Genomic DNA, 5,703 nt, shown 5'->3' with positions numbered 1-5,703 from the left:
GGCGCTGCAGTGGGTGCGGCGGACTGGGGCGTATCGGTTGGCGTGGGCGCTGCGATGGGTGCCGCCGCCGTGCGCGCGGGGAGGCGGCGCCGGCCGGCCGGCCGGGCGCCGTGTGTACCGCCGCGCTATAGCGTATCGCTTTGGCGGCCGCCGCTGGGTGCCGCGGTGGGTGCCGGACGGTCGATGCCGGCCCACCGGCCGGGGCGTCGCGTGGAGGGCGGGCGGCGTCGGGCGGGTGCTGTGCGGCGGTCGCGGTGCCCGGCGGGGTCTGGTACGTTGTCGCCGTCCCCCCCGCCTCCGTCCGGTGAACGCCAATCCCCCTAACCGATGGATGTGAAATAAAATATAATAACACATGATGCTCCGCAAGAAAATAGACTTGGGATAGGGTGTGTCGTTGGCAAGTCCCCGGGGCGGTTAGTGTGTGTGGTGATAAGTCTGTAGGGGGGGGGGGGGCGAGGTATTAGGAAATAGATAGATAGTGGTGACGTGGGTGTCGACAGTAGACATAGCACACTGCCACCTACAGGGATCCGACGGAACTACGCCACCCATGCCGGCAAAACAGTATCGCCATCTGTGAAAATAGGGCGACACCACATGCAATACCGCCATCTATGCGCATCGGACAACACTACGTCCGCACCACAAAACATACCGCCATCTGTAGGTCTCCCGCAACATGACCTCCTGCAACGGCGCTACCGCCATCTATGAGACGCCAAGCCGACTAAGACAGCGATGGCGCCACAGTGCCCGCCTTTCGACGCCACCCACAAAGCCTGCAGCCTCTGTCGACCATAGCACCCATTCTCCAGTGGCTCTGCCGCACGAAGCCGTGGACCGGCAATGACTCCACCCGCACCCGTTCGTGGACCACCCCAACCGCCAAACTCGCACCTCCAGCGGATGAACGGCGGACGTTTCCCGCACTCGTAAAGTGCAATCCACCCCTATAACTTGCGTTTCATGAAGAGTTATTTCCAATATGCGACATTCCCGCTGTCCGTATACATGAGCCGCGACCTGTACCACTTACGAGCGAGAGACGCGATCGCGTTGCTCACTGTACGGCGTCCGATACCGAGCCATCAGCATGTCGGTCCCCATGCGCGTTGCACTCGCACTCGCACTCGCAGTCGCAAAAACGTGGGGCAAATATATTACGCGGAAGAGTTATAACAGACCGAGCCCCACTGCATGGGGGGAGTCTTTGTCACTAATGTACACAGATGGAACATTTTGGACTGGAACCAGATTACCCGTACACACGGCGCTGATTAGTAATCAATGCAGAGCCATCAAATTACAGAATATATATACAACTGTCCGTATACATGCTGAAAGAGTGTGCCCACAATGGGAACCACACGTCAGCCAGACACTCTCATCACGCACCACTCTCTGCTTCTAACGGGCGCACATACAATATGTAAGCACCAGCATGGAACAACATCCAGTGCATCCTCTCCGCCACATTACACAATCCACACTATCACAACCAGACCAGGAGGTCCATGCGGAAAATAGAATATCCCCCCCTTTCGACATCCACCATTGCGCAGATAAGGCACCAATACCCACACATGTCCTATACAACGGTGCACCCAACATCACAATAGTACCTCCTGTCACAGCGCACAAACAATGACATGAGTCAAAGACACAGGTCTGACACAAGCATAGAATTGGAGCGCCGCCTCTAATAAGCCAAAGGTGCATCCTGACGTGACAAATCTGATCATGTCACAAGCATTCACTTACTATAATCACTATCAACGAACCTGCTCCCCCCCCTTACACCTTCCTTACAACAACGTGTAACCTAACCTAACCTAACCTAACCTATGTTGTGCCTTAACCTAACCTATGTTGTGCCTTAACCTAACCTATGTTGTGCCTTAACCTAACCTATGTTGTGCCTTAACCTAACCTATGTTGTGCCTTAACCTAACCTATGTTGTGCCTTAACCTAACCTATGTTGTGCCTTAACCTAACCTATGTTGTACCTTAACCTAACCCATGTTGTACCTTAACCTAACCCATGTTGTACCTTAACCTAACCCATGTTGTACCTTAACCTAACCCATGTTGTACCTTAACCTAACCCACGTTGTGCCTTAACCTAACCCACGTTGTGCCTTAACCTAACCCACGTTGTGCCTTAACCTAACCCACGTTGTGCCTTAACCTAACCCACGTTGTACCTTAACCTAACCCACGTTGTCCCCTAACCTAACCCACGTTGTCCCCTAACGTAACCCACGTTGTCCCCCTAACGTAACCCACGTTGTCCCCTAACGTAACCCACGTTGTCGCCTAAACCTGCTCTGTAATTGTTATACGACTCGTTCAATTAGTGTAGTGTTGCCCACCCGCAACCCTCGCAATATAGTTCGCTACTCGCACTGCCCGCTCCCCTGTGTATCGCTTCATGTTAAACACCTTGCAAGTCTTGCTCACTTTCCACATGCTCCTGCTGTACACTGTAATGTGGATGGCAGCAGGACGTACATGCCGCCCCTCCCCACGTCCCCACCTTGCCCCCTGCCTTCGCAAGCTGGTTGGTGAGAACTTTGCATGTTCAATGCCCTTCGCATGCGACGTACTCAGGCTACGTTGTGGTGCGGCCTGTGTCAACTGTCCGCTAATGTCGTACGCGTAAACCACAATCTGTACTGCACATTCGTCCTTATGTACTGAATGATACATCGTGGCACATGTGTGACCGTACAACGACTGCGCCCAAAAACGGCGGACCATACAGTGCAAATATTGTGCACGCAGCTACGTGTCGTCTCCCTATGAGAGCTGGATTGCAGTGTGGTACGCCATAGAGACGTGTGGGAGGAACGGACGCCGTGGATGGCGATCAGCATGAGCTGTCTGTTGATGTATTCGGACCTAGTCGTCTCTCCTCACACACCGTGATGGCATGGTGCACCGCGTTCCATATCTGCGACATGCTACAGAGGCCGGTTGACAGTCGTTCGAGCAATGGACATCGCATACGTACGGGGGCCACCTTCCACGTATTGTCTAGGCGTGCACATTTTGTTGCGTGTATGTGGGCAGACGTAGTGTGGCGTGACACCTGACACAGGCATGCAATAATCGTTGAAGTTGCAAATGGCGATGGACGCCTGCGTTTTCTGGTGAAGTTACGCAAATGAACAAATGGTAACCTGTTGTGGTGCGGTTGTTCTCGCTAGGGGTGAATCGGTGATGGCGACGATAGGTTGAGGTACTAACCGGTTGTTCCAGCGATACCCACCATGCCGACGAAACTGAACGGCATCTGGGTGTGAAGCGATACGCGGCGGTGGCTGGGTGGGACCGTCCCCGGCCGGTGAGGGGGCGCCTCCCGGCGTGCTGGCCGCGCGGTGCGTGGGCGCACGCGCTACAGCCGGCTGGTGGGGGCGGCCAGTGGCAGGCGCGCCGGCCGACGGACGCGGCAGGCGTCGCAGCTGCGCGCCGGCGCACCCTGCGCGCGGCGCCGTGCGGCCAAAGTAGGTCCTCGCGGGCCCGGTGCGAAGCGCGGTGGACATCTTCAGTGTGCTGGTCCGATTGAGGACTGTGTGCGTTGAGGATGCGCCGCCGCCCGGCGCTCGGCGCCGCGACGCCGTCTGCTGCTCGGTCGCCCCAGCGGTTCTCGCTGGTGGTTTGTATCGCAGCTGTGCGGATGTGTTGGCGCGTGCGCTGTGCTGGGAGAGTTCGCTTCGGCACCCAAGTGGGGCTTTTGTCCTTCTGTGGCGCTGGCGTTGGAGCTGCCGGTCACCGTAGGTGGCGCGTGTTGTCTCCCGCCGGCAATGCCACGACAGCACGCTCCCGGGCCTCTGTCGGCAGCGGCAAGCTCAGTTGGGAGCACGGGTGGTCGCACCGAAAGCGTCTACTCGCCTAACTCCGGGCGATTGCGCCTCTCTCGAACCCGACCAAGTACTTGGGACGGCGCTGCGCGCCGCCGGGACCTGAGAGGGTTTCGAGGTGTATTGTGCAGGGGAGCTCAGCCTCCTCCTGTTTGCAGAATGATTGAGCGGACGCTTGCGTGTTCGCGCGGGCCCCCGGACACACTCCCGGGCGGCCGGCTGCTCAGCTCTAGTTGACGCAGCTCCCTGGTTGATCCTGCCAGTAGTCATATGCTTGTCTCAAAGATTAAGCCATGCATGTCTCAGTACAAGCCGCATTAAGGTGAAACCGCGAATGGCTCATTAAATCAGTTATGGTTCCTTAGATCGTACCCACGTTACTTGGATAACTGTGGTAATTCTAGAGCTAATACATGCAAACAGAGTCCCGACCAGAGATGGAAGGGACGCTTTTATTAGATCAAAACCAATCGGTCGGCTCGTCCGGTCCGTTTGCCTTGGTGACTCTGAATAACTTTGGGCTGATCGCACGGTCCTCGTACCGGCGACGCATCTTTCAAATGTCTGCCTTATCAACTGTCGATGGTAGGTTCTGCGCCTACCATGGTTGTAACGGGTAACGGGGAATCAGGGTTCGATTCCGGAGAGGGAGCCTGAGAAACGGCTACCACATCCAAGGAAGGCAGCAGGCGCGCAAATTACCCACTCCCGGCACGGGGAGGTAGTGACGAAAAATAACGATACGGGACTCATCCGAGGCCCCGTAATCGGAATGAGTACACTTTAAATCCTTTAAACGAGTATCTATTGGAGGGCAAGTCTGGTGCCAGCAGCCGCGGTAATTCCAGCTCCAATAGCGTATATTAAAGTTGTTGCGGTTAAAAAGCTCGTAGTTGGATTTGTGTCCCACGCTGTTGGTTCACCGCCCGTCGGTGTTTAACTGGCATGTATCGTGGGACGTCCTGCCGGTGGGGCGAGCCGAAGGCGTGCGACCGCCTCGTGCGTGCTCGTGCGTCCCGAGGCGGACCCCGTTGAAATCCTACCAGGGTGCTCTTTATTGAGTGTCTCGGTGGGCCGGCACGTTTACTTTGAACAAATTAGAGTGCTTAAAGCAGGCAAGCCCGCCTGAATACTGTGTGCATGGAATAATGGAATAGGACCTCGGTTCTATTTTGTTGGTTTTCGGAACCCGAGGTAATGATTAATAGGGACAGGCGGGGCATTCGTATTGCGACGTTAGAGGTGAAATTCTTGGATCGTCGCAAGACGAACAGAAGCGAAAGCATTTGCCAAGTATGTTTTCATTAATCAAGAACGAAAGTTAGAGGTTCGAAGGCGATCAGATACCGCCCTAGTTCTAACCATAAACGATGCCAGCCAGCGATCCGCCGCAGTTCCTCCGATGACTCGGCGGGCAGCCTCCGGGAAACCAAAGCTTTTGGGTTCCGGGGGAAGTATGGTTGCAAAGCTGAAACTTAAAGGAATTGACGGAAGGGCACCACCAGGAGTGGAGCCTGCGGCTTAATTTGACTCAACACGGGAAACCTCACCAGCCCGGACACCGGAAGGATTGACAGATTGATAGCTCTTTCTTGATTCGGTGGGTGGTGGTGCATGGCCGTTCTTAGTTGGTGGAGCGATTTGTCTGGTTAATTCCGATAACGAACGAGACTCTAGCCTGCTAACTAGTCGCGTGACATCCTTCGTGCTGTCAGCGATTACTTTTCTTCTTAGAGGGACAGGCGGCTTCTAGCCGCACGAGATTGAGCAATAACAGGTCTGTGATGCCCTTAGATGTTCTGGGCCGCACGCGCGCTACACTGAAGGAATCAGCGT

The 5,703-nt window shown here is 55.6% G+C and overlaps 1 non-coding gene across 1 annotated transcript in view; it reads left to right on the top strand.

Moving 5' to 3' along the window:
* The first annotated feature begins 4,110 nt into the window (after nt 1–4,110).
* Nucleotides 4,111–5,703, top strand: part of LOC124733120 — a 1,908-nt gene continuing 315 nt past the window's right edge. The window contains exon 1 of the ribosomal RNA XR_007008922.1: nt 4,111–5,703. This exon is cut by the window's right edge and continues 315 nt beyond it. This is a non-coding gene — a ribosomal RNA (small subunit ribosomal RNA).

This window comes from Schistocerca piceifrons, unplaced genomic scaffold (assembly GCF_021461385.2).
Source record: "Schistocerca piceifrons isolate TAMUIC-IGC-003096 unplaced genomic scaffold, iqSchPice1.1 HiC_scaffold_1381, whole genome shotgun sequence".
Classification (NCBI taxonomy): domain Eukaryota; kingdom Metazoa; phylum Arthropoda; class Insecta; order Orthoptera; family Acrididae; genus Schistocerca; species Schistocerca piceifrons.
This window is presented reverse-complemented; position numbering and strand designations above follow the sequence as displayed.